General features: G+C 44.6%; 1 protein-coding gene across 3 annotated transcripts in view; it reads right to left on the minus strand.

Moving 5' to 3' along the window:
* RGS3 (regulator of G protein signaling 3) overlaps positions 1-15230 on the minus strand; it is a 945383-nt gene that overhangs the window by 642526 nt on the left and 287627 nt on the right. The window lies entirely within an intron of this gene.

Here is a 15230-nt window from a genome sequence, read left to right on the forward strand (position 1 = left end):
ATCTAAAATCTTCTCCTTTGAATCATCTGTCTATTCCTTCCTTTAAGAAGAAGACATTGGTTAGCTCCAGTTTCTCAGAACTTGCTCCTCGTATCTGGAATACTCTACCTTCCGATAACAGGTCTGCTTCTTGTTTTTCCAAATTTAGGAATCTCTTGAAGATTCAGCTCTTCAGGGTGGCTTATGAATGATCTTTTTATAACTCCACTCCAAGGACACCGTTTTGTACGCGCTTAATTGTTTACGGTTGCTGTAAGGTTTAGGTCAATCTGCGACTAATCTTGGCTTCTGGTCTCATGAATTTTAAACCTGCATATTCGATTACCCTGGATGTACTGTAGTGTGAATTTGTATTTTGGTTAAGTTTTATTGATGTTTGTATGACTTTTATGGTTTCATCTGTGAAACCGAATAAAGTGTTGATGATGATGATGAATGATCTGTCGGAGAGCATAGTGGGATATTGCTTCTGTAGCTCTAGCACCAAAAAACCTTATGGTGGATGTGCACTCTATTAGTACTTAGTAACATAACATCCTGGGAACTGGGAGGGAATATGCAGAGTCAACAGGTGCTCATCCTTAGGGCATAGCCACCCTGTTATACACACCGGACCAGTATGGTAACAATTCACATGTGGATTTGGAGATAGTACTTCTACCTTTGACATGTTAGATCCAGTGGACCTCCTACACCCACGCTCCTCTGAATAGTCGCCAGCAGAGAAGAGTGCTACCTTCATGACCAACGTCTTCCTTAACCTCCTGGAGAAGGCGGTGAGAGCCCACCTCCGCACAGAATACCTACGCCAATCCTTAAAGGGCAAAGTCGCCCTGACCCCCTGAAATGGACGCTTGAATTACCACAATCCTCTGGAAGTACATTAGAGACCAAAGAAGGACACTGACCGCTCCCGACGGTCGTGTCAGGACAGGGCCACTCACAAAAATCCTGGACATGACGGAGGAGGCCAAACAGGCTCCCTCATTCCACCGGATGTCCTGTTGTGAAAGACCCAGAGGGTTATCGTATTCTTAAGGAACACAAACACCTTCCCATCTACTGAACAGCGTTGTTCCTACCAGATCAAGGTGTACCCCAAATTGGGAAACTTTGCAGTCTCTAAAGCGGGTGAAGTCCTGCATGGGGACTTGTTTGGCAACCGGTTCAATAAAGAACAAGTCAAATTTGTTTCCATGTTCACATATTTCGTAATGAAGAGAATTTTCAACTGCAAAGTTTTTGCAGTAGAAGGATCAAAGCAGGTTCTGAGGTTTGTTTCCCCCCTCCAAGTGCATCCAGAAGTCTTGCAGAACCAGAGGCAACCAACAGTGGAAGTGCCATTGAAATAATTCAGGTGAGTTTTCTCACTTTTTCCCCAATAACTGGAGGACTTTAACTTCAAACGCCTGTATTCCGCAAACAGTCCAGGGGTTCCACATAGAGTTCCACGGCACCCTATTCTAACATCACTGACTGCAGCCGCTCTCCTGCTCTGAAAGAGTCATTATCTTTATAGATCAGGAGTATGAGAAATTGGGCTACTTGTTGAGGGTGGTGAAGCCTAACCTAAGCAACAACCACAATCATTGTCTGGGTGAGGCATAGGCAAACCCTAATTAACCTGTACTCCGCCCACTAGTATCTTGGCACAGAGCAATCAGGCATAACTTAGAGACAATGTGTAAAGTACTTATGCAGAATTTCAAACAGTAATAAAGTGAAAGCACAATACAAGATAAATCTCACACTAATTTGGAGACTTAGAGTGAATTGTAATAAATAAATCAAGATCAAAACGACGAAAGTCCAATCAGCAGAACTGGACATATGCAATGTTAAAGATTTCAATGATAATAGTGCCAAAAAGCACAAAGCGCCAGCTGAAGATATCTGGTTGTGCTATACCAGAACAAAGCCACGAGTTCAGTGAGTTTGCGATGCAGCACAGGCCAGCTGAACAAGAGTACCTTAAAACCTGGTGGCAAAGAGTTGCAGAGTCCCTCATCACGGATGCAACATGCAGCCGAGGTGATACAAGGCCCTGGCCAGAGCTGTGCCACACGCGTCTGCTCCGAGGAGCTGCGAGCAGGGTAGTCTTAACAGCATTATAGGCCCCTAGGCAAATCAGTGCACTGGGCCCTGCCTACAGAACCACTCACAAGAATAACAATGTTAAACTGAAAATTATTAATATATTTTGTCTACATTGGGCCCCTATGCTCGTGGGTCCCCAGGGCAACTTCCCAGCGTGCCCAGGCGTTGAGACAGCACTGGCTGCAAGACAATGATGCAAGGTCCTGCATCGCGGAGGAGGCCATCAAGGGCTTGTGATGCACCAGGGGTGTGGAATTTACTAAAATATCTACTTGTCCATAGGGAAGGTCGCTTCATAAATCTACTTGTCCTGAAACAAAATCCATTTGTCCCTTTGGTGCCATGTACTGCGACGACAAATGATGGCAGCAATCTCATTATATAGGAGCTCTGATATAGCAACTCTGATTAGGCAAGGGCTCATACCATAGTAGTGTTTGAATACTAGCAATCCCCTTACGTTGTCACGTTTCCGCAGATCTACATACCGGGGCTGAAGGTAGCGGGTAAGCAATAGTTCCAGGGTTAGAATGTCTTTTTGAGTCTGTACAAACCTACTAACTTGCATGTTTAAAGGGTTTTCAACAACTCTTCTCTAATCTTTTCTCATACTGAGAAATGTTGGAAATTTACTCCCGACAATGGCAGACGTAAACCTTCTTCCAGAGTCGGGAAAAAAGCGGTTGGAGGTAAGGTGAACTTGCAAACACTCAGATTTTAGCATGAGCAAATCTACACATTCATATTTGCTCATGCTAAAATGCAGTTCACAAACATTTTCCAAAAGTACTATTTCTTGTCCTACTTCTGTAAATGTTTGGGAATTCACAAAAGCCGTATAGCTGCACTTAATGCAAGGACATATACCATGAGTGCACTTTTGAGACCTTCTTTATTAATTGGTCCCATAATTTGGTCTGGCGTTGACTGTGACCTTTTGTGTTTAATAAAATTCTGTCTCTCTCTGTATTGGTTGGCTTCAATGTGAGTGATAATATTCTGCTCTTTCACAAGGAGCATATTGGCACACAAAGTAGTTTTGTTCAGTGCCAATAATTACTTTGGCAGTGTGTGCTTGAGAAAAACCAAAGGTGGTGATGGACGGAGCGTTGACAATACAAACACTCACCCAGAGTCAACTGATCTGGGTTTAATCCATCACCGTTCTTTAGCTCACTCCGCCACCCCAGTTCAGACATGGCCATATGCAAATCAGTCTGACTGTGCCTCATGGGAACAGTACAGCCCGAACTGCCAAGCCATGTTTTCCCTGGACCGGAATCAAGCTTCCCCGGACCGGTTTCTGGCATTACAGCCGTCTTCAGCCGGGCTTGCTTGACTCCAGTGGCAAAGTGAGCAAGGGACTCACGTCTGAGCATACCCTGCCAACTTAGGGCGAACAAAGAAAAACCATGGCTTGGCAGTTCGGGCTGGACTGTTCCCATGAGGCACAGGGTCAGACTGATTTGCATATGGCCATGTCTGAAATGGGGTGGCTGAGTGGGCTAAAGAATGGTGATGGATTAAACCCAGATCAGTTGACTGGGGGTGAGTGTTTGATTTGCTCATACGCTCCGTCCATCATCCCCTTTTGTATTGCTTTGTTCGCCCTAAGTGTGGCAGGGTATGCTCAGACGTGAGTCCCTTGCTCACTTGGCCACTGGATTCAAGATAGCCTGGCAGATGAGGATTATGAATCCGAAACCGGTCCCAGGATGCTTGTTTCCGGTCCATGGAAGACATGGCTTGGCAGTTCGGGCTGGACTGTTCCCATGAGGCACAGGGTCAGACTGATTTGCATATGGCCATGTCTGAAATGGGGCGGCTGAGTGGGCTAAAGAATGGTGATGGATTAAACCCAGATCAGTTGACTGGGGGTGAGTGTTTGATTTGCTCATACGCTCCGTCCATCATCCCCTTTTGTATTGCTTTGTTCGCCCTAAGTGTGGCAGGGTATGCTCAGACGTGAGTCCCTTGCTCACTTGGCCACTGGATTCAAGATAGCCTGGCTGATGAGGATTATGAATCCGAAACCGGTCCCAGGATGCTTGTTTCCGGTCCATGGAAGACATGGCTTGGCAGTTCGGGCTGGACTGTTCCCATGAGGCACAGGGTCAGAATGATTTGCATATGGCCATGTCTGAAATGGGGTGGCTGAGTGGGCTAAAGAATGGTGATGGATTAAAGCCAGATCAGTTGACTGGGGGTGAGTGTTTGATTTGCTCATGCGCTCTGTTCATCATCCCCTTTTGTATTGCTTTGTTCGCCCTAAGTGTGGCAGGGTATGCTCAGACGTGAGTCCCTTGCTCACTTGGCCACTGGATTCAAGATAGCCTGGCTGATGAGGATTATGAATCCGAAACCGGTCCCAGGATGCTTGTTTCCGGTCCATGGAAGACATGGCTTGGCATTTTGGGCTGGACTGTTCCCATGAGGCACAGGGTCAGACTGATTTGCATGTAGCCATGTCTGAACTGGGGTGGCTGAGTGAACTAAAGAATGGTGATGGATTAAACCCAGATCAGTTGACTGGGGGTGAGTGTTTGATTTGTACAAACGCTCCGTCCATCATCCCCTTTTGTATCGCTTTGTTCGCCCTAAGTGTGGCAGGGTATGCTCAGACGTGAGTCCCTTGTTCACTTGGCCACTGAATTCAAGATAGCCTGGCTGATGAGGATTATGAATCCGAAACCGGTCCCAGGATGCTTGTTTTGGTCCAGGGAAGACATGGCTTGGCAGTTCGGGCTGGACTGTTCCCAGGAGGCACAGGGTCAGACTGATTTGCATGTAGCCATGTCTGAACTGGGGTGGCTGAGTGAACTAAAGAATGGTGATGGATTAAACCCAGATCAGTTGACTGGGGGTGAGTGTTTGATTTGTACAAACGCTCCGTCCATCATCCCCTTTTGTATCGCTTTGTTCGCCCTAAGTGTGGCAGGGTATGCTCAGACGTGAGTCCCTTGTTCACTTGGCCACTGGATTCAAGATAGCCTGGCTGATGAGGATTATGAATCTGAAACCGGTCCCAGGATGCTTGTTTCTGGTCCAGGGAAGACATGGCTTGGCAGTTCGAGCTGGACTGTTCCCAGGAGGCACAGGGTCAGACTGATTTGCATGTAGCCATGTCTGAACTGGGGTGGCTGAGTGAACTAAAGAATGGTGATGGATTAAACCCAGATCAGTTGACTGGGGGTGAGTGTTTGATTTGTACAAACGCTCCGTCCATCATCCCCTTTTGTATCGCAGTGTGTGCTTGAGACCAAAACACAATTTTTGATTTTGCCAATGTATCTTATAATGGTTAAGGTCCGGCAACTCCCACACCAATAAGGTTTTACAAAAACCATGCCAACCCAAGTCACACATTGACAAAACTAAAACGCTGACCACCAATTTCAGACTTGTTGGCTTTGACAATGCTTGTTTATTTTTGTTTCCCATAATTTTATAGAAACTGGTTACACTGATTATCCGTTATGGATATTTTTGGGAAATACTAGCATGCATCAACACATGTTACTAAATGATGCTGCAAAGAAATGGCATCTGACATTTTACAGTAGTTTAGCAAAATGTTTTTTTCCTGCTTTAATTTTTTTATGAACATTTCATTTTGAAAGCAAACAATCCTCAATTTTGCTTTCAAGCTTCTGCAAATATTTGCATCAAATCAGAGAGCATTCAGGGAGCATTACACAAAGCCTCATATTGCTAAACTTTGAAAACGTGTGCACACATTTTTATACTGGAACCACTGTCAATAGTACAGTCAGATTACAGCATTTACTGCGCTCACCCTAATAATAAAGGCTGTCCATTATTAAACCATAAATACATGCTTCAACAGCATTAAGATATGGACACATATATTACCTTAACTGCAGACCGTGCCCTTCCCTGGTCCATAACGTGGTAATGCAAACTGGCAGCCAAAGGGATAGTGCTGCAGGGGATTGGGCTTACTTGTCCCAGGGACAATATACACATCTTGTTGCCCTTGACCCCAAACAATATGTCCTGGGCGTCGGGCTGTAGGAATTCCACATCCCTGCGCACAGTCCTGCATTGAGGACGTGTCGCGCACCGGCAGATTCCGCAGCAGCTGCAGAACTTGCAATACAGATTCCAGCATCATCGTCGAGGTTGCCTTCAACGAGAGGCTTGTGATGTAAGGGTTTGCGTTGGGATGTGTCATCAAGCGGCAGCTCTGATGGGCTGCAATGCAAAGTCCTTGCGTTGGTAAAGTCCATGCAGCAGAGGCAATGTGTTCTGCTCAGGGTTGCACAGCAGAGCAAAGGAAATTTGTCGATTCTGTTGGATCCACTTCCAAGGGTCTTGGCCTGGGATGGCACCACTTGGCAGGGCAGAACTCACGGATGGCAGAGTTCAGGTGCTGGGTTCAAGGTTGTTGGAGCCTTCTGTCCCTGAGGCTCTAGGTATGAGGCCAGCCAAGTAGCCCTTGGAGTCGCTCTGGGGTCCTGGATTCAACAGATGCAGGTCAAAACCTTCTCACACTGGCAGTAGGTCAGCACAGCAGGGCAGTAGCCCTTCAGAGAAGCAGTCCAGCATACTGGCAGGCCTGTTGGCAGCACAGCAGTCCTTCCTGGAAGAGTCCATAGGTCCAGAAGTATACTGAAGAGTTGGGGTCTGACGTCCAATATATATACTTGGTGCCCACTTTGAAGTGGAGGAAACTTCTAGTGGTATTCAACCTTTAGACCCCCAAACTAAACATGTCTACCTGCTGCGAATTTGAAGTTACAGCTTAATAAATGCAATAAGTTACTCACTCCAATGTTATCTTATGGAAGCGGCAGGCCTTGCAGTAGTTAAAAACAAATGTATGAGTTTTTCATTACCAGGACATGTCAAACTTAAAAGTACCTTTCCTACATTTTAAATACATAGCACCCTGCCCTCCGGCCTGTCCAGGACCTACCTTACGGGTTACAAAAATGTAGGAACCTAGATAGACGTTGGCGACGAGATTATGACAAGCTCATCAAAGAAGGTTACAAAGAAGCCTTGGTTAAATACAAACTTCTCATTTGCGCTGAGAAGAAAACCTACTTTAGCAATCAAATAAACTCAGCCAAAAGTTCTGTAAAACAACTCTTCCAGACAGTAGCCAACCTATCGGGAATAGCAACCAAACCAACTATACCTCCTTCCCAAAGCCTCTGTAAAAAACTAGCAACTCACTTCGAGGAAAACGTAACTCAGATCTATCACAACTTTGCCTCTCTTCACAGTACGTCAGTTATCACTGTTGCCAACATGATTGGCCACTCATACTTGTCTGAATTCACTCAAGTCTCCCAAGATCAAGTTGCACAACTAATTCTCACCACCAAATCGGGCTCCCCGGAAGACCCTTGCAAAAAACACTGCAAAAACTCTGCTAGCCTCATTTCTCACTAACCGAACTCAATCAGTTGCCCTCGGCGATTTCTCTTCCCCCCGCCTTCATGCTCCCATGTGGGGTCCCTCAAGGCTCATATTTAAGTCCGACACTATTTAATATATACGCGTCGGACCTAGCATGGATTATCAGAGCATTTGGAATGGGGTTAACCTCCTACGCCGACGACACCCAACTTGTGCTGTCGGTGCATAGGGACGGCGGAGTAGTGGCAGCAAGCTTCCAAGAGGGAATGCTAGCCATCAGCTCTTGGATGGCACATAACTGCCTAAAACTGAATTCAGAAAAAACAGAAGTCATGACCTTTGGAAATCTCTCTCCTATTTGGTGGCCTGAGGAATTAGGATCTCCTCCCTGCCCAGTCACCAAGGTTAGAAATTTAGGAGTGATCTTTGACGATAAACTCTCCTTTCTCCCTCTTGTTAACGCCATTGTTTCTTCATCATTACACACTTTAAAGATGATAACTAAAATCATACCGTGGCTCCCCGAAAATGTAAGCAAGAAACTAATAAGCACATTAGTAATGTCAAAAACGGATTATTGTAATGCCCTCCTATTAAAGGCACAGGAAAAGTAATAAGAAAACTCCAACTGGTGCAGAATGCTGCCGCAAGAATTATATCAGGCACACCTAAATTCAGTTCAGTAACAAAAGTCCTTACTCAGTTACATTGGTTGCCCATAAGATCAAGAACCAAATTTAAGGCCGTATGCATTGCCTTTAAGGCCTCCCGAGATCTAGGACCAGGATATCTAAAAAAAGCGTTTTCTTTTTATTCCCCTATTCAATCCCTCCGTTCTGCTTCACCTTTCTTTTTGCCTGTCCCCCGTACTAACAAGGCCTCATGGGGTGACAGAAGATTCCTGGTCGCAACTGCTAAACTTTGGAACTCCCTTCCTCTTCATATTAACACCAGCCCCTCTTTGCTTACCTTCAGAATTTTTTTTTTAATAAACTAACATGACCCTGTTGACCACAGCGCCGAGACACCCAAGGGTATTTGCGCACTCTATAAATTGTAAAAAATAAAAAATAAAAAAATATATACTAAAAAAAAAGGGAGGTTTAGGCCTGGCAAAAGGTTTATTTTGACAAATCGAAATGGCAGTTTAAAAACTGCCCATAAAGGCTGCAATTACAGGCCTGAGATATGTCTGAAGGGCTACTTAAGTGGGAGGCACAATCTGTGCTGCAGGCCCTTGGTACATGTAGTACTACTTTACAAGGTACTTGCAAGTAAATTAAATGTGCCAATTGAGTGTAAGCCAATTCTACCATGTTTAAAGGAGTGAGCACTTTAGCACTGGTTAGCAATGATAAAATGCGCAGAGTCCTAAAAGAAGAGCACTTCAGCGCGAAAGGTGGTAAGAAACTACTTAACATTTCTAATATTTTTTTCTTTTCATTCTTTATGCTTTTTTTATTTTTATACATTCTTGCTTGTTTAGACTATGTATTCAGGTTCCAATAATTCAAATAAAGTAGCATCTTTTCTATGCGCCAATAAGAGTCACATTTTCCTGTGACATGCATTTACAGCTAATGATGGATTTTATACCTGTTCTAAGTACACTTGCCTGCTAGGAAGGACCCATACTGTTCTATTAAAACTGTAAGGAATTGTTATTTTTTAGATATCAAATTTGAACAACTAATGAATGAATGAATGAAAAATGTATTGTTCAGTTACTAAAACTTACAATTAAAACAACATTATACAATTCTTCTTACATTTCATACATTATTAAGAACAGATAATTAAAAAAAACTTTTCATCAATGTATAAAACCAAGTATAAATAAAACCATCCTCATTGTCCACAGTTGAGCAATTTCTTCTCCACTATTTCTATAAACTTCAAAAATCTACCCGTAAATTGGCAAGCTTTCTCCTTGTAAACTGGCTATGACTACTTGTCGGCATGTTCATATAATTTGACTATTAAAGTCCGACCTTAGCAGCCTCCTACGTTCCTCTATTAGTGCAGGGCAGCTACAGATGATATGACAAATGTCTTCCATCTTGAAATAACAGAGGCTACTAAAAACCAAACATAAATTGCAAGGTTTAAGCGTCATTTTTTCATTGATTTTTATGGCATATCTTTGCAGTAATAAAAAAAATCTCCCACCATTCCTATTGACTTTGCCGATGCTCGTTATTCATGTAATAGTAATAAGTATAGCAAGAAGTTTTAGATTTTTTTTTAAACCTTTCATCTGGTTAATTTGATGGTATATTCACAAGAGGGCTGTACTGTTGAATGAGTTATAGAGGTCGCAAGGGACAACAAGGGTTGCACCTGTGATCCATGGCATCCCCCTACATGGCGTGTGTGTGACCGATGGTGGGCCGGGGGGGGATGCATAGAACAAGGCAGACAGTCTCTATGGAATGGTGATTGTAGGTCGCCGATGGCTCCAGGACAGGAAACACAGATTCTTGGGGTAACCTGCCTGTGCCAAAATCATAAACTTATTCCTTTCCTTTCCATGAAAATCTTGTTATTCTGTTAAGTGTTACCACTATGTTTTTATTAGCAGAAGGAAAGCGGGCATAAGGGTCCAAATGGCAGACTCCATCAGAAGCCCAAGTCAGTTGCACAAAAGAAGTCCCTAGCTACCCCAGCTCCCCTAACATGAGTGGGGGTAAGGCAAACGTGACGTCACGCTAGAGCTTCAGCACGTCCAGTTAATCGCTACCAAGGAGGGGCTGAGGAGAAACTAAACTCTAAACATTACATTTTACAAGGGATTATTTGCTGGTTTGAAATTGACATCAGCTAGAAAGAGTTGAAGGATCTTTGGACCAATAACATGTGTTAACCTGCTTTAGAGACATAGCTGCCTACATGTAACATAGGTGGTTACTGCTCAACAGCAGGAAAACTAAAGTTGTATTTATGGCACCAAGCCCAGATTATAAAATGAGGACATTAGAGCGGCACCTCTGTGCCTTTTTTCTGAGACAGTAGACCCTCAAGCCAGAGTAACAAACCTTCACTTTCTTTTGCAATTCCCACATAATGAGTGCCCACGTTGGCTTCCTCCTGAAAACGGATATAATCCAGCACCCAGAGACGTCATGCTATAACGTGTGCTATTAAAATGCTCTATCTAGCTAGCCATCTTGTAGGTCTTTGTTTATGGGATACTGGGTATCAACTCCTCTTGATTTAGCTCAACTAGGAGCTTGAACACTTTTTTCAACGGATGTTTGGATTTATCTTTTTTTACTGCACATTGCTGTGGTTTCCCACTCTTCTGTCCTGCCATGGCTTTTCTCTGGGTCATGGACAGCGAGCAGTCACAGGACAGTATCCGTGGTGTACATTATCTTTTATCACTGGCCTCACAAGGCCCCAGGGGCTTGTGTTTCCAAGAGCAATTTTGGAAAATAGTCACAGACATCTCATGACGACACGAGTAAGTGTGGAACCCAGGCAAGAGAATGACACTCCTTGCATGGAATGTACCTAATGTCCAGTCAGAGTTATCATCTTTCGAAAACAATAGATAGCTATTAAACACGTGAGTAAAGTACGCCGGTTGGTATCAGGCAACCCAAAGACAAGCAGAAAGCCCAACACACATTTTGGAGTGGAGATAGGACCACAGAAGGGTTTACACCAGAGGTCTTTAAAGTGGGAGGGCGAGCCACCCTAGGGGGCTTCAAGTGATCGGGGCGGGGGGGGGGGCGGGGGTGCGGGTGCGAGCCTCTGGACAAAAGACCCATTATGCTAACAGTGCTTTGTTTTCAGTAAAAAAAAAATCACTAACATCTTTTGTTAATTACATCCTGGCTGGAAGAAGGTGTCCAAAGTAAAGAGACTCCCAACTATTTTTCAAAACCCCAAACCCATTTCTAATAATCACACTGTGGATACCTTTACACGTCAGTAAGGCCAACCTGACCAGAATAGTATGTTTGGCAATCATGTATTTCATTGCATTTTTAAAACGGTAACAGTCCTTAACTGCAATGTTTAAATAACACTAGACATATTTAAATATTGGCAGTTTAATAGAATAATTGTGAAAAAATGTTGGGGGGCTGAGGAATTTCACCCCGATCAGGGGTGTGGCATTAAAAAGTTTGAAGCGCACCTGCTTACACAGTTATTAACTTGTAAATGAATAGGTGCCGGGCCCAAAGTTTTGCTCAGAAGCCCCTGGCCTGAACTATTGGATGTCACCGTGTCAAATAGCAACACAGCGTAGTCTTCATTCCATGTAATGCCTCTTTAATCCACCATCGGACACTCCATGCCTCTTTATCTCATTCCTGTAAGTTCCTGCTTTCTCGCTTTGTGAGCGTTTTTTATCTTTCTCTTCTGCCTACTTTATCCCTTGTGTGTTCTTGTTCTGGGTCACAAAGTCCAATGGAGAAAAATGAGTGCCAGCCCCTAAAAAGGACTTCTGGTGGGCCACACCTGCAACCACAGGCTCAAATTAAGCACTGGCTTACAGCAAATGGAGGTATTGACCATAAGAGTAACAAAAGTACGAAAGTAATATTAACTTTAGCAGTGACCAAAATCAGCGAGGGTCTTCTACAGTTGGGATTTCTGTCCACTGGTGGACACTTTGAGATGCATCAGTGAATGCTCCGGTAATGGGTCACTACAATTTACTGCACTTCTGGGTTCAAGCTGGGAACATCAGAGGCAGTGCTGACCAAGGTGCCCAAAACCCAACAACCTACCAAACAAAAGTGAAGTGGATCACATTCCTCTCTTTTTTTAACCGCATGCGCGCTAGCGGTTTTCCCGCTGCGCGCTGCGATTTTTAAAATCCCGCGTTACATGCCAAGGTCAGCTCGTCATCCGCGTAGCGCAGGTTACGCCCATGACGAGCTGAGCTCGTCACGAGCGTAGAAGGGGTTAAAGTGGTGCTACTGCTTGATGCACACTAAACTAGACAGTGTCTCTTCGCTTTTTGGTGTCCAGTGAGCAGGGTCACTCAGGATTTGGTTACTATTACAAAGAAGGGGAACTGGATACAGTTTCAGCAAACCAATCAGCAGTCAATTATCCGGGGGCTCACTGGTGCTTTGAGATGGCTGATCACCTGCAGGGGCCTTAAATGTGGCACTCAAGTATGTCAGGCCTATAGGTCTTTAACTGCTGGTCTCAGCTGGAAGTTAATTAGGGTGTCCACAGTACAAGCTCTCCCACTGGACCTGCCTAGAACTGTGGAGCCAGTACTGATTAACGGTAAAGATTCATCAAACATTCAAGGCTCGATATCTCTGGAACCTACCATCAAGACGTGAAATGGTTCTGGTATAAAGGCTACCACCTACAGCCACAAGAATTCACTTGAATCTAGGAAGGAAGGGGTGATTGGGCACCCATAAATGTAGGCAGGTCAAAGGGAGTGGAGGTTCATCAACATAGTGGCAACATCTCTTCCCCATCATCCCTCAGAAACAGCAGTTGTAAGTTTGCACTCCCATGTGTTTTATTTTACAAACATGATGCATTCAAGGAGAGGTCTGACATTTTCAATGGAACTAACAAAACTTTGAAAAAGGAAAACTTAGGACTAATAGTGTGGTATCCTACAAACGCAGAGCACATTCAGGTTTGAGTTGTGTGCGAATCACGAGCAAGATTTCTTTCCTACTACACATTACAGGAGTTTTTAAGTCTGGGTTATAACAATGCAGTAGTTAAACGGACCTCTATGGCTAACATACATACTAAACTGGGCTCTGGCTACTATACTGGGCTCTGGGTCTAACCCTTTCAGCCACAGGCTTCCTTTTATCAGCCTGTCCCAGCTATTGTCTTGACAATCTCCACGTCTTCGCTCAACACAGTGTAATGTTTTTCTCTCGCCTAAGGCTATTGGCTGTTTGAGAGTATCCTTCCACCTCCACTCGAGTGCTCCCATTGAACTGCAGGAGGGACTCGTTTGTAGCAGTGGCCCTTGCTCGTCCGCTCCTGGGGGCTCCTTCTGCGTTAACATGTGCACATTGAACCCAGGCGTTTGGCTTTGTCAATGCTTGTTTTTCTTCTATTTGGTTTACTCACCACGTCATTACAATGGTTCTAGCGCTGAAACGCCTCGTTTCCCTTGAGCCCGATTCAAAAATAGGGGCGTTACCAATCTAGACTACCTGTTGGTATTATTACAGATTCCAGCGTTCATTCAACCGAAGCAGAAACAAAGAAGGCGGGAGAGAGCTGCCCGTTTACCTGCTACAGGAGCTGAACACCTGTGCACAACCAAACGCCCACCTACAGATCTATTTCCACGAACACTGGAAATATTTCGGTTCCATGAGTCATAACAAGAACAGACGTACAGACTAGCCGGAGGGGTCTTTCAGTGACCTCTGTACAGATCACTGACACCAGGGCTATGTTCTGTAATATTCATATCTGCTACCGCAAGGCTGACATTGTGATTACGGTTATTGCCTTTGTTAATGTCGTGTTATACCCCTGAGGTGTTCATTCCCATTCATACTTTTTTTTAAGTGGAAGACTACCAGACAGTGTCTGGTTTGCTAAAGACATCTCGGGGACATTCAGAAAGCTGACCTGGGAATGCATTCAGCCCGTTGCTTACCATTGGCTTTGTGGTTTGTAATTCACATTCTCTGGGTTTCTATTTGCTGGCTTTAGACTGTCCAGTTTGAGTTTGTGCCCAAACTTGGTTTTCTGTGTTCTTCCACAAACACACTCTGTAAACAGGCCTTTAAATCTTGTTTTTATCTTGTCACATTTGCAAAGACGGAGGTCAAATGTCAAGCTCTCTTTTTGAGGGAGCTTGAGGCTTACTTTTCTTTGTTTGTGTGCAGTAAAACTGTATTTTGGTGCAAATGTAATGGTCATTTCAATTGAAAATGTGTTGTATGTAGGGTCAGTGTGCTAACAGCATGCATACTCCACACAACGCTACTCCACGCCATGCCACGCCACGCCACTCCATTATTCGATACTGCAGTCCATGACCTGCCACTCCACATTACGTCCCTCCACTTAAAAATTACAACACACCACTCGACTCCACACCACTGCAATCTATGCCACTCACTCCATGACACAAGCCACGCCACTCTACACCCCTCCACTCTCCCCACCCTGCTACAATCGACTCCACTCCAATGTATCCACCCCAATCTACCCAACTCTAACCCAATCTACCCAACTCTAACCCAATCTACCCAACTCTAACCCAATCTACTCCACTCTACCCCAATCTACTCCACTCTACCCCAATCTACTCCACTCTACCCCAATCTACTCCACTCTACCCCAATCTACTCCACTCTACCCCAATCTACTCCACTCTACCCCAATCCACCCCAATCCACTCCAATCTACCCCAATCCACTCCAATCTACCCCAATCCACTCCAATCTACCCCACTAAAATCTACCAGAATCTACTCCACCTAACTCAATCCACCCTACCCCACTCCACCCCAGTCTACCACACTCCACTCAAATCTACCCCAATCTGCAACTCCACTCGTCTTCCTAAATCCACCCCACCCCAATCTACCCCATACCACACCAATCTACCCCACACCACTCCATTCTTTTCCAATACATCTCACTCCATGCCAATCTATCCCACTCCACTCTACCCCAATCTACCCACTCTACCCCAATCTACCCACTCCACTCTACCCCAATCTACCCACTCCACTCTACCCACTCCAATCCAACCAATGTACACACTCCAATCCAACC

The sequence above is a fragment of the Lissotriton helveticus genome, chromosome 5_1, assembly GCF_964261635.1.
Source record: "Lissotriton helveticus chromosome 5_1, aLisHel1.1, whole genome shotgun sequence".
NCBI lineage: Eukaryota > Metazoa > Chordata > Amphibia > Caudata > Salamandridae > Lissotriton > Lissotriton helveticus.